The sequence below is a fragment of the Chanodichthys erythropterus genome, chromosome 4 (assembly GCF_024489055.1).
Source record: "Chanodichthys erythropterus isolate Z2021 chromosome 4, ASM2448905v1, whole genome shotgun sequence".
Taxonomy (NCBI): Eukaryota; Metazoa; Chordata; class Actinopteri; order Cypriniformes; family Xenocyprididae; genus Chanodichthys; species Chanodichthys erythropterus.
Window position 1 is genome coordinate 28352240 of NC_090224.1, and position 15191 is coordinate 28367430.

Consider the following 15191-nt stretch of genomic DNA (forward strand, 5'->3'; position numbering starts at 1 on the left):
TCATATATTAATATTTATTATTCTGTATGAGAAGTCTGTAATATGCACAGTATTACAAACCCATTAGTAGTAGTATTGTTGATGCTAATTTCCTAGTTTCTCATGCCTACTATAGATTAATGCAAAGACCGATATAGTTATGTTGTATATAATGGTCTTGGAAATTAATTATGTCTTAATTTAATAATTTTAAATCGATCAGTATTAGTATAACATATACATATATGTAATGTCATGAGATTAATACATGTTATATACACTATATTGCCAAAAGTGGGACGCCTGCCTTTACGTGCACATGAACTTTAATGACATCCCATTCTTAATCCGTAGGATTTAATATGGAGTTGGCCCACCCTTTGCCGCTATAACAGCTTCAACTCTTCTGGGAAGGCTTTCCACAAGGTTAAGGAGTATGTTTATGGGAATTTTTGACCATTCTTCTAGAAGCACATTTGTGAGGTCAGGCACTGATGTTGGACGAGAAGGCCTGGCTTGTAGTCTCCACTCTAATTCATCCCAAAGGTGTTCTATCAGGCTGAGGTCAGGACTCTGTGCAGGTTAGTCAAGTTCCTACATGCCAAACTCGCTCATCCATGTCTCTATGGACCTTGCTTTGTGCACTGGTGCGCAGTCATGTTGGAACAGGAAGGGGCCATCCCCAAACTGTTCCCACAAAGTTGGGAGCATGAAATTGTCCAAAATTTCTTTGTATGCTGAAGCATTAAGAGTTCCTTTCACTGGAACTAAGGGGCCAGGGCCAAGCCCAACCCCTGAAAAACAACCCCACACCATAATCCCCCCTCCACCAAACTTTACACTTGGCACAATGCAGTCAAGCAAGTACCGTTCTCTTCTCGGGCGAGTCTCTCAAACCCAGACTCGCTCATCAGATTGCCGGATTCCAGAGAACACATCTCCACTGCTCTAGAGTCCAGTGGCGGCGTGCTTTACACTACTGCATCTGATGCTTTGCATTGCACTTGGTGATGTAAGGCTTGGATGCAGCTGCTCGGCCATGGAAACCCATTCCATGAAGCTCTCTACGCACTGTTCTTGAGCTAATCTGAAGGCCACACAAAGTTTGGAGGTCTTTAGCTATTGACTGCAGAAAGTTGGAGACTTCTGCGCACTGTGCGCCTCCGCATGTGCTGACTCCGCTCTGATTTTACATAACCTACCACTTCGTGGCTGAGTTGCTGACCACTTCCTGACCATTTGGCAGGGCAAGCTTAAGATACAGCAGTGCATTTGTCTCTATGATAATGTAAAGGTATGGGTGATACCGTCTGATTGGATTAGCCAATCAGATCAGCTAATTTGAATTTGAATGACACAGTTATGCTGATTAGATCATGGCTGGGAAATGTAGGGCATCTGCTGATTCCTGCACTGCATTTGCATGGTTTGTTTAGATTGTCTCCACCTATACTCTATGTATCCCTCCCCCTTGAATGTATATGAACTACCAAGTACAATGCCTTAGTTAGACTTGAATGACTACAACGATGCACAGCGCGTTTCTCAATAAAGAGTAACTTCTGCTTGAAAGATATCCTAACGTCTCCTAGGTCTCTGCTTCGATGAGGAAAAAGTTTCCTACAGTTTTGGTGCAGTGACCCGGATAGAGCTTCTCACCTCAATCCAGATTAAAACTTCAAGCACAACAAAGATCTGATCCAAAAGAAGGTCCAGGCTGAATTTTCCTGTACACCCAAGGGTTGGCGAGTGATACTGTATCCAAAAGAACGATTAAGACCAGTACAAAGTTGTTATCCTCTGAGCCGTCAGAGAAGAGTTGACAGACAGCTGTAGGGTTTGGTTAACCAAGTTATCCTCTAAAAATGTTCTTTTAGAGATGAAGTTTATCCTCTGTTCAGGCAGGGAAGATTAGCATTACGTGCTAATATTGGCATCCTCTGTTCAGGCAGGGAAGATTGGCATCACGTGCTAATATTGGTTTATCCTCTGTAAAGTTAGGAAAGTTTTATCCTCCGCTTTACAAGGGAAGGTGGTGTGTTAACAGAATAGCCATCCTCTACTTTGATAGAGAAGAACGCTCATCCTCTGTCAATTCAGGGAAGGTTATAACTGTTACAATGTGTTAACAATCAGTTCTACTCTGCTCACCAGAGAAGGTTGAATACATTACAATGTGTATTAACTAGGTTAACCTCTGCTCTGTCAGGGAAGTGTTGAAGTGTATTGTTGTGCCAGAAAGACATTACAAAATGTTGAGAAAGAATGCTAGACTAATTCCAACAACTGAAAAAGGTGGACTAGCTGCCCCTTTATGGACAGACAGTGAGTTCAAATCATTGTTAGGAAAACACGTGTACTCAATACTGACTGAGTCAGTCAGATTGGATTTGACAAAGAAATTTGGGATTCATCCAGAAAAAGTTTGGTCCATTGAAGAATGCAAAAAGGAGGTGCTTTTATTCGGAAGAACAATATGAAGGGCATTATCTGCTGCCACAAAGAATTTACTCTATCCATTGCACAAGAACAAATCCAACGTATTGCTAAGTTAGAAAAGCAGAACAAACAGTTGCACATTTGAGTGTCTCATCTCACTCAGAAGTTGGGCCTTAAAGCCTCAACCAAATGTGACTCAAAAGACCAACAGTCAGATGAAGGCTATCCTGACTTACAGTCTTTCTGTAGTTTAGAGGGCAATAGCAATATTGGATTCATGGATAAAGATGTAAATGCAGTTGAAGTGTGTGGAGCAAGACAAAAGGCTCAGAGTAGGGCAAAAGGGGTTGACACACTTACATCTGTAACCCCCATACTGCAGTTACAAGCAGTCAGTACCGCTCTAGGTCCTGAAGACATAGAAAGACTTGCTGAGAGTTTGCCATCAGTGCAGAGAAATTTTTCTGAGTTTAGGATAGAGTTTTCCAGAAAAATGAAGCTCTATGATATGTCCCTAGCTGAAGTCACACAGCTAATGTCACAAATCCTGAAAGAGTCAGAATTCAATCATTTCGAAAGTGTTGTAAGTAATTCTGATTTTCAACATTCCAGCAAAGGTGAATTGAGAGAAGGAGTTCTGAGAGTGTTACAGAACCTTGTTGGACCAAAGGTAGACTGGTCAAAGATCACTAGTTGTGTACAGAAGGAGGATGTAACTGTAATGGAGTACACTGAAAGATTCTGTCAGTCAGCTGCAGCATACAGTGGAATAGTTGACACTCCAGAGAATGAGTTAGAGGATAATGGACCACTGGTCCGCATGTGGCTTTCATCAAAATACAAAAATGTAACTTTCTTAGACCTCACATGGTCCATGGGAACCCTGCAAAACAACTTGAATATGTTAGCTATTTGGGAAAGAGACTCCAATGTCAAGACAAGAGTAAAGATTGCAGCAGAATCCTTTAAGGTCAACAGAGAATCAACAGAAATGTAAATGTCCTAAGAGAGAAGGCAGTTGTCATTACGGTGTTAACACTCTGAGGTCTAAAAACGCGCCGGCGCGTTTTGCAGTTTTTTTTTCACATTGCAGCAAAACAGACTTCAAATACTCCGTCATTTTTTGTCATAGAGACATAAGTAATATATCAATTGAAACTATAGAATGTCTTCTTTTATTTATATACACTCAAAGTAAAAACAAAATGTTGTGCTTTTTGTAAAATAAAGAAAACTAACATGATGCGTGATCTCTCCTCTCCCTCTGAACGAAATCCAATCTGATAATTCTCAGAAAATGAACTGTAACTTAGTGAATACTAATCACAGAAAAATTAAACTTATGTCTAAAAAAACGTTAAGATGTCAGGTTTTAAAAATCAAATCGAAAACAAACCTTCTGTGTTTATGTAATCTGTATGAAAAGAGAGCCATGTCAGAAGACTGTGATTCAGCTCATTATCCGCTAATGCGGCCACGCCCACGGAGCCAGCGCTATTCAGACGCAAATTCAGAGGCAATACATGCATTCATCATCTCAATCGTGTATTTATTGTCTTGAAAAGTGTTTATCTGGATGTAAAAGTCATGGTTAGCGATCTCTAGAAGACATACAGTTAGTTCCTGTTTACTTTTCTTCTATGGATGAATTTTAGATGAGTTTTTGTTTCTTTAGCGCCCTCCTGCTGCTGTATGAATTGGAAACTCCATTCATGGAATAGCCTCTTCTTCTTTTAGATGAATTTGTGGACTAAAAATGCATAGAGCGCCCTCCGACTTCAAGGATGAATTGAAAACACCAGCGCTCATAGTAATGACAGTGAATATTAAATAAAAATAACTCCTCTGTATAGAAAATTGACATAAGCATATGAGAATCCAATATTTCTCCATATGTGCATGCTTTTAAACTAAAAGCCTATATTCAGACTCTTTGCATCACAGAAATACATTATATTTTAAAGTATAATATAAAACCATTACTTTATATTGTAATAATATTTTTCTGTATGTTTCATATATCATAATGAGCTTGAGACATCACAGAAGGTTTTTTTTCACAGCCTACTTGACTGAAATGCCTCATTAATATGCAAGTCATTTCAGCTCATTACTATCCAATTCTTTTGTCTTCTCAGGTGAGAATGGCCCATTTTCAGTGGTGATTCACGCCTCCTCGCATACTGTGTTCCTTGGCAAAAAGTGTCTTACAAAAACTAAATCAATATATTGTTTTATATGAAGGAGTAGGCAGCATAATTTTTATATAATTCTGAAGCAAAAATTCTAGTCTACAACCTCCAATACCCAAAAGTCTTGTGAACACAGATTTACTATACTTTTTTTGGCCTTATTTCAGTGACTTAAGTTTTTTGTTTTTTCAATAACCACGCATAAATGTTATTCCTTCAAAAGCACAAACATGTACATACATGTTCCTCACATATTATTGTAGCCTAGTTTGTGCTGAATACAGTGTAATGTCACTTTTTCCATTAATATGTTTATGAAGAACTGAAAAAAGCACAAATGTCAGAGCATGTCAAAACTTCTCCAGGCCCCAAATCAGCCTCAGACTCCAGAGGGTTAAACCTAGACCCTGGATGAAAGAGTGTAGGAAAAGAAAAGAACAGCTTTACTCAGCTCCTACTCAGTCTACTTGCTACACTGAAACTGCCCCTCCCCTCTTCTCCAAACTCTTGGAGCAACATCTTGCTGACATGCTAACCATTTGGGCTGTGAGTACTTAATTTCCCCAGTAATTTACAAGAAAGCTGAAAGACTCATTCTGAACAAAAGAAAGTTGACTATCACTTCCACATCTTGAGGGACACTGGTTAAGTACATGTGTAAGTACAAATGTTATGCTACAGCACACACCATTCACTTATCCATCCTCTATGGGTTATGATGTCTGCTATGACTGATGTTTCAATGGAAGATGGAGATGTAGCACAGTAAAGTTTGCAAATTAACTACAGGGAGAGAATAGGACACACAGACCAGTGAGGAGCCTAGGGAAGAACCGAAGTGCAACAGGCCTTGGGGGCCAACCCTGTGGTGAAGACTTCCTCATAGGTTTCCCCATATCAGTACTTTATCCCCACCTTACTGGTCTATAGGTGTCAAATTGATTAATATTAGGTTAAGAAAAAGAAGAACAAAACCACTATACAATCACTAGAAGTTTATGATGATCAGAGTTAGACAGAAAAACTATACGATCAGCAGAGGTCCAACGTACTAAATTCAATGCATGAATATTGCTGGTCTGCTTTTTCTTTGTTTTCTTGTGTTGCAGGTATGTGTTTATGCCATGATGTCTCATAAGCAGCACCTGGTGTAAAGCATCACCTCATATATCCATGAACAACCTTCATGATGACGGAGTCATCCGAGCAACTCGGAGTTGCACAACGACAAAAAATCATCTTGGGACAAACATGGAAATCGATTCTACTGGAAACAGACTCCACAGCTATTCAGGCGCCATGGACTTTTAGGACTTCCACGCTTAAGCTTCATGTTTTTCTGTGTCATCATGTAGTTTATACAACATGTTACCACCCTGCGTTGTATATGGTTTTCATGCGTTCACCTCAAGGCTAGATTACTGTAACGCTCTACTGGGTGGTTCTTCCTCCCGCTTGATAAATAAACTACAGCTCGTACAAAATGCAGCAGCTAGAGTTCTTACTAAAACTAGGAAGTATGACCATATTAACCCAGTTCTGTCATCACTGCATTGGCTTCCGGTTAAACATCGTATAGATTTTAAAATCTTGCTAATTACTTACAAAGCACTAAATGGTTTAGCTCCACAGTACCTAAGCGAGCTCTTAATACATTATAGTCCTTCACGTTTATTGCGATTTCAGAATTCAGGCCAGCTGATAATACCTAGAATATCAAAATCAACTGCAGGCGGTAGATCCTTCTCCTATTTGGCACCTAAACTCTGGAACAATCTTCCTAGCATTGTTCGTGATGCAGACACACTCTGTCAGTTTAAATCTAGACTAAAAACGCATCTCTTTAACCTGGCATACACATAACACATTATCAATTTATATTTTCAAATCCGTTAAAGGATTATTAGGCTGCATAAATTAGGTCAGCCGGAACCGGGAACACTTCCTATAACACCAGATGTACTCGTTACATCAGAAAAAGAATGGCATCTACGCTAATATTAGTCTTTCTGTTTATCCCGAGGTTTACCGTATTCAACCGGATCTGGGCCGTATCCAGCTGAGACCAAGGACCGGTGCCATGACACGACCACAACGCAGCCCTGAAGTATCAGCAGAGATCGAGTCAACTAGATCATCCATTGTGAAGACATCATCAACACGCCCATACTGGCGTGATGAATACGATCCTCAACTGGACACGACCACAACGCAGCCCTGAAGTATCAGCAGAGATCAAGTCAACTGGATCATCCATTGTGAAGGCCTCATTGACATGACAGCCATTGCCACAGTTCCTCAACAGACCGTCCATACCGGCGTGATGAATACGATCCTCAACTGGATGGAACTGAAATAAATACTTTGATTGTTGCGATCCTATCAGACTTATGATAGCAACCTGATTGTAACAAAGCACTGTTCGCCAGAGGAGAACTGCCCCCCCTGACTAAGCCTAGTTTCTCCCAAGGTTTATTTTTTCTCCATTTTAACACCTATTTGCCACTTGTTTGCCACCTGATGTCACCTGATAGACTTTGGGTTCTTGCCGCTGTCGCCTTTGGCTTGCTTAGTTGGGGACACTTGACATTTGATATTCAATAGTATTATTGACATTTATTCAACAGTGCTTCTGATCTGCCTGCATTGACACTATTATTTAAGAGCTGCTGTGCAGCCAAATTATGTACCAGTTATCAATGTAAAGCTGCTTTGACACAATCTGCATTGTAAAAAGCGCTATATAAATAAAGGTGACTTGACTTGATGTGTCAACAGTATACTCAAGTTAAAGAACAACACTTATGTAAATGTTGGACACGACACAGAATAAGATGTATGTGCCTGTAGCTGTTACAAGTTGCATGACTGGAAGATGGGACTTATGTTAACAAACATATGTTATAGAAGGGATTTAAGAAGGTTTAAATTTGTATTATGTGAGAGTTATTAGAACACTCAAAGGGGGAACTGTGGGATTACAAATTTAACACTCTCGGGTCGGCGGTCACGCCGGCGTCATCACCGCGTTTTTTTTCTAACCAGTGTGAAAGAGACTCAAAATACTCTGTCAATGTTGCAAATACAATTAAGAGTTATACACCATTTTAATCTGTGGAATATCTTCTTTTATTTGTGTACACTACTTCCACTCACTCTTACGAGTCTACACTCCTACCAGAAACCTGCGCTCATTAAAGGAGCGAAGGCTTGTGGTACCATCACAGAGAGGCACGAAATCACTTTCCAGAACATTCTCATTCACTGTCCCTTGCTGGTGGAATGATCTTCCTGCCTTCATCCGGAATGCGGAATCCCTGGCAATATTCAAAAGACAGCTGAAAACCCATCTCTTTCGTGAGCACTTAACCTCATCTTAAAAAAAAAAAAAAAACTTCTTATTCCTATCCTTTCACTTCCTCTAATCCCTCTCTATTGTTGCTTAGGATAATCTGAGCACTGCCTATAACTTGTATTATGAGCACTTCTTGTCTATTTGCCTCGTCATGACGACTCGCTTGTTGTATTTCCTCACTTGTAAGTCGCTTTGGATAAAAGCGTCTGCCAAATGAACGAATGTAAATAAATGTAAATAAATGTAACAACAAAATGTTGTGCTTTTTGTTAAATAACGAAAACTAACATGATGCGTGATCTCTCGTCTCCCTCTGAACGAAGTCCAATCTGATAGTTCTCAGAAAATGAACTGTAACTTAGTGAATACGAATGACAAAAAAATTGAAATGTCAGGTTTTAAATCGTGTAAGTCAAATCGAAAACAAACATTCTGTGTTTATGTAATCTGTATGAAAAGAGATCCATGTCAGAAGTCCGTGATTCAGCTCATTATCCGCTAATGCGGCCACGCCCACGGAGCGAGCGCTATTCAGACTCAAATTCTGAGTCAATGCATGCATTCATCGTCTCAATCGTTTATTTATTGACTTGAAAAGTGTTTTGAATAGCCATAGTTAGCGATCTCTGGCCTCTGTTAGTTCAGTTATTTCCTGGATTGCCTATTCTTCTTTAGTGCTCAGGCATTTGTGGACTTAAGGTGTACAGAGCGCCCTCCAGCTGCAAAGTATGAATTCAAAAGTCAAGTCAAGTCAAATTTATTTATATAGCGCTTTTACAATTGGTAATTGTTCAAAACAGCTTTACATATTAGCAGCACAGAAAAAGGGAAGTGGTTAAAAATAAAACAAAACACAGTATCCAGCACTCATAGTAATGACCATAAATCCTGAATAAATATTACTCCTCTGTATAGAAAATTGACGAACATATGAGAATCCATCAGTATTTCTCCAAATGTGCATGCTTTTAAGCTAAAAGCCTATATGAAATGCCATCGAGGTAACAATTGTTCAGACACTTTGCATCACACAAATACATTATATTTTAAAGAATATAATGGAATACCATTGTTTTAAATTGTAGTAATATTTCAAAGTATTGCTATTTTTTCTGTATGTTTGATTTACACCATGATGAGATTTGAATCATGATTACAGAGGGTTTTTTCACAGCCTACCTGTCTGAAAGAGCTCATTATTTATGCAGCTCAATAGAGCTCTTTATGGAATTCTTGTCTTCTCAGGTGAGAATCATCCATTATTCATGATTATTCACGCCTCCACGCATACTGTGTTTCTTGACCAAAGATGTTTTAGAAAATTTAAATCTCTCTATTGTTTTATATGAACAAGCAGGCAGCATCATTTTTACCTCATTTTGAAGAAAAAAACTCTAGTCTACAACCTCAAATACCCAAAAGTCTTGTGAACAAAGATTTAAAATATATTTTTGGCTTTATTTCAGAGACTTTTTTGTTTTTTCAATAACCACGCATACACTTTTTCCATTAATATGTTTATGAACAACTGAAAAAAGCACAAATGTCAGGGCATGTCAAAACTTCTCCAAGGCCCCAAAAATCCTCAGACCCCTGAGGGTTAATAATAGGTTTAACCCTCTGGAGCCCGAGGCTGATTTGGGGCCTGGAGAAGTTGACATGCCCTGACATTTGTGCTTTTTTCAGTTGTTCATAAACATATTCATGGAAAAAGTCTAATTACACTGTATTCAGCACAAACTATGCTACGATAATATGTGAGGAACATGTATGTACATGTTTGTGTTTTTGAAGGAATAACATTTATGCGTGGTTATTGAAAAAACAAAAAACTTGAAATAAGTACTGAAATAAGGCCAAAAAAAGTACAGTAAATCTGTGTTTAAAATACTTTAGGGTATCGGAGGCTGTAGACTAGAGTTTTTGCTTCAGAATTATGTAAAAATTATGCTGCCTACTCCTTCATATAAAACAATATATTGATTTAGTTTTTGTAAGACACTTTTTGCCAAGAAACACAGTATGCGTGGAGGCGTGAATCACCACTGAATAATGGGCCATTCTCACCTGAGAAGACAAAAGAATAGCATAGTAATGAGCTGAAATGACTTGCATATTAATGAGGCATTTCAGTTAGGGTAGGCTATGAAAAAAACCTTCTGTGATGTCTCAAGCTCATCATGATATATGAAACATACAGAAAAATATTATTACAATATAAAGTAATGGTTTTATATACTTTAAAATATAATGTATTTCTGTGATGCAAAGAGTCTGAATATAGGCTTTTAGTTTAAAAGCATGCACATTTGGAGTTATATTTATTTATGATTCATTGTCATTACTATGAGCGCTGGTGTTTTCAATTCATACTTGAAGTCAGAGGGCGCTCTCTGTGCATTTTTAGTCCACAAATTCATCTAAAAGAAGAAAAGGCTATTCCATGAATGGAGTTTCCAATTCATACTGCAGCCGGAGGGCGCTAAACAAACAAAAACTCATCTAAAATTCATATATAGAAGAAAAGAAAACAGGAGCTAACTGCATGTCTTCTAGAGCTCCCTAACCATGACTTTTACATCCAGATAAACACTTTTCAAGACAATAAATACACGATTGAGACGATGAATGCATGTATTGCCTCTGAATTTGCGTCTGAATAGCGCTTCCTCCGTGGGCGTGGCCGCATTAGCGGATAATGAGCTGAATCAGGAATTCTGACATGGCTCTCTTTTCATTCAGATTACATAAACACAGAAGGTTTGTTTTCAATTTGACTTACGTGATTTAAAACCTGACATCTTAACGTTTTTTTAGACATAAGTGTCATTTTTCTGTGATTAGTATTCACCAAGTTACAGTTCATTTTCTGAGAACTATCAGATTGGACTGAGACTATGACAGATTGGAGAGGAGAAATCACGCATCATGTTAGTTTTCTTTATTTTACAAAAAGCACAACATTGTGTTTTTACTCAGTGTATACAAATAAAAAGATATTCTACAGTTTCAATTGATATATTACTTATGTCTCTATGACAAAAAATGACAGAGTATTTTAAGTCTGTTTTGCTGCAATGTGAAAAAAAACCTGCAAAACGCGCCGGCGCGTTTTCAGACCTCAGAGTGTTAAGATCTGCTGATCCTACATCCTGACATAACCTAACATAAAATACTAAGGTGAAGTATATTGTATTTAACATTTTGAGGTAAAGATAATGACAATTTAAGGAAATCAAGGCAGGCAGCCCAGGTGTCTGTAACATTAACCATTTGGCAGGACAAGCTTAAGATACAGCGGTGCCTTTGTCTCTGCAATGATAATGTAAAGGTATGGGCGATACTGTCAGACTGATTCGATTAGCACCTATGCATTTGAATTATCGATCGACCGATATTGATTTTTTATAACCGATACAGATACCGATTATTTGCATGTTTATGTACCCGATAACCGATATGCAGAACCGATATTTATTTACTGTTATACTTATGTTTTTGACAATTATTACAACACAAATGAGCTGAACAAACCATTTTATTTATAACAATCACTCCCTCCTTGCATACAAAAAAAAAAAAAAAAAAAAAAACTCTACTGAATAATATTAGCTGGAATATATAACATTGTCAGGAAAGTAACAAACAAAACAGCATACATCATTGCATTTTCCAACTAGTGTTATTAATTATTTTGTTTTGTCGGTATAGATCATGAAATGCTTTCTGACAAAGTGCTGTAACTTATCTATGCATTTACACAAAACTATAAATTGGGCTACTCAACCGCGAGCTGCATTTATTTAGATTTGTATTAACTAAATAATGGTTATGTAGTAAATCAAATGATTATATAATCTAATAAAGTTAAACAGCACTTGTCAGTTGGCATTTTACGATCTAAATTTAATCTAACGTTAAATCATGAAATGCCAACTGACAAAGTGCTATAACTTAATCAACCGTGATCGCGCATGGAGATAATAAATAATTAATTTCCACAAAGCGGTAGGCTATATTTATATGTGTATTAGCAAAATGATTGTTATGTAGTAAATGATAATATAATCTAGGGTGTTTAAACAAGATAATCTTTCATTCAGTGGCCGTGCTTAAGCCTCCTGATCATCTGTCAGTTGCTAAGCAATATGAACAAACTTTTTCTTCTAGACTAACGGTGAGCAAATACAACAGATAGAGAATTCAATTCAGCGCTTTTATTTTCAACATGCACTCATTCACGTCTGTTTTATTTAATTCATGTAAAGTTACGTCTTTATTGGGGCAGGACATGACGAATTACACTACGTGACTCAATGAGTTCGTCTCAATTGTTTAGAAACAAGCTGGATAAATTAACTATATCAGGAATTTATGTCTCAGATCTCATTTGTGCATGTCTGTTATGTTAAATAAAGTTGATTAATTAAAGCAAACCAAGTAGAACATATACTTTACCTGTGCACTGAGTTGTTGTTGACTGATCTCCTCAGACGGAGGAAGTCTCAAAACGGCCACAAGATGGCGCCGTAAATCGGCGAATCCGATATTACAAAACCGATACCCGATTATGGAAAAATGCTTAAATATCGGGAAAAATATTGGTAAACTGATACATCGGTCGATCACTAATTTGAATGACACAGTTATGCTGATTAGATAGAGTAACTTCTGCTTGAAAGATATCCCAACGTCTCCTGGTCTCTGCTTTGACGAGGAAAAAGTTTCCTACACAATTGACCGTGGAATATTTAGTAGTGAGGAAATTTCATAAATGGACAGGTGGCAACCTATCACGGTACCACGCTTGAATTCACTGAGCTCCTGAGAGTGACCCAGTCTTTCACAAAATGTTTGTAGAAGCAGTCTGCATGTCTAGATGCTTGATTTTATACACCAGTGGCAATGGAAGTGATTGGAACACCTGAATTCAATGATTTTGCGTGGTGTCTTAATACTTTTGGAAATATAGTGCATTTTTAAAAAAAAAAAAATTTATTATTAAACTCACAAAAATATTATGTAGCTAATCTCAAAAGAATAGAATGGTGAAACCAAGATATATGGATCAAGCCAAAATTCATTCTGGCACACACACACATGCATTCTCCTTTCATATACATATATTTTTACTCTCATTCACACACACACACACACACACACACACACACACACACACACACACATTTTACTTTCACATACATATAGTTCTACTCTCTCACACACATACATTCTCATTTCACATACTTATTTTTCTACTCTCACACACATACATTCTCCTTTCACATACATATATATTCTACTCTCTCACACACATTCTCCTTTCAATCTTTTATAGGTGCCCTAGAATTGAAAATAGAATTTATCTCGGCATAGTTAAATAATTAGAGTTCTGTACATGGAAATGACATCCAGTGAGTCTCAAACACCATTGTTTCCTCCTTATGTAAATTAGATTTTTGCAAAAGACCTCTGAAGAACAGGCGAATCTCAACATAACACAGACTGTGACCGAACTTTTGCATATACCAGCCCATGTTCAAGGCATTAGACCAGTATTAACGTCTGGAGCTGTGGACAGCCGAATCAACAGACTTTATGCAGGTAAGCAAGCAAGGACAATAGCGAAAAATGGCAGATGAAGCAACAATAACTGACATGATCCATGATATCATGATATTTGTAGTGTTTTGTTTCATTAGCATGTTGCTAATATACTGTTAAATGTGGTTAAAGTTACCATCGTTTCTTACTGTATTCACGGAGACCAAAGCCATGTCATTACTTTCATTATTAAACACTTGCAGTCTGTATAATTCATAAACACAACTTCATTCTTTATAAATCTCTCAAACAGTGTGTAATGTTAGCATTAGCCCCATTAGCCACGGAGCATACTATCATTTGTACTCACTCATTTCATACTCATTGAGAATAAAATGTAAACATCCAAATAAATACTATACTTACAAAGTGTTCGGCATGCAGCATATCAGATCATGTAAGGATCCATTTTGAGGGTTATATTAGCTGCGTGAACTTTGTTTATGCAATGTATTATAGAGTTGCGATCTTGGGGGCGGGAGAGCGAGCATTTAAAGAGGACATGCACTGAATCGGTGCATTTCTAATTATGCCTCAAAATAGGCAGTTAAAAAATTGAATAAAAAAATCTATGGGGTATTTTGAGCTGAGACTTCACAGACGCATTCAGGGGACACCTTAGACTTAAGATTATTTGGAAATAATCTTCCAACATCTTGTGAAAAAGGGTTCTAGGGCACCTTTATTATAAATAATACGCATATGTAAAAAGAAAATGTATGCATGTCTGAAGAAAATATGTGTATTTAAGAGAAGAATGTATGTGTGTGAGAGAGTGTATAGTGGAAATGGAAGGGGTATAATGGAAACGAAAGGCAGATCAGGTGCAGTAATCACGTTCATCTCAGTGCCGCCCCGCCGACTTGGTTCATTTTTTCGATGAAATACAGGTTTGTGCATATTTCATTTCATCTTTAAAATCATTGCTGTAAATCATTTTATTTAATGCAAAGCAAACTACAGGGATGCATTGTCAGTCAACTAAAGGAGTGTCGCATCCATCTTTTGAGATGGAAACGTTTGATGTGTGGGATAACAAATTTAATAATCTGTTTAAGATCTGTTGATCCTACATACTGACATCACCTCACATGAATTACTAAGGTGAAGTATATTGTATTTAGCATGTTAAGGTAAAGATAATGACATTCTAAGGAGATCAAGGCAGGCAGCTCAGGGGTGTGTGACATTAACCTTTTGTCTTCCTGACCATTTGGCATGACAAGCTCAAGATACAGCGGTGTCTTTGTCTCTATGATAATGTAAAGGTATGGGCGATATTGTCAGACTGATTGGATTAGCACCTGTGCATTTGAATGACACATTTATGCTGATTAGATCATGGCTGGGAAATGTAGGGAATTGGCTGATTCCTGTACTGCATTTGCATGCTTTGTTTAGATTGTCCACACCTCTACTCTATGTAGCCCTCCCCCTTGAATGTATATGAACTACCAAGTACAATGCCTTATTTAGACTTGGATGACTACAGCGATGCACAGCGTGTTTCTCAATAAAGAGTAACTTCTGCTTTTCACCTCAATCCAGATTAAAACTTCAAGCACAACAAAGATCTGATCCAAAAGAAGGTCCAGGCTGAATTTTCCTGTACACCCAAGGGT

At 37.8% G+C, this 15191-nt stretch overlaps 1 protein-coding gene across 14 annotated transcripts in view; it reads right to left on the minus strand.

Moving 5' to 3' along the window:
- Window positions 1-15191, minus strand: part of pum2 (pumilio RNA-binding family member 2) — a 351446-nt gene that overhangs the window by 280732 nt on the left and 55523 nt on the right. The window lies entirely within an intron of this gene.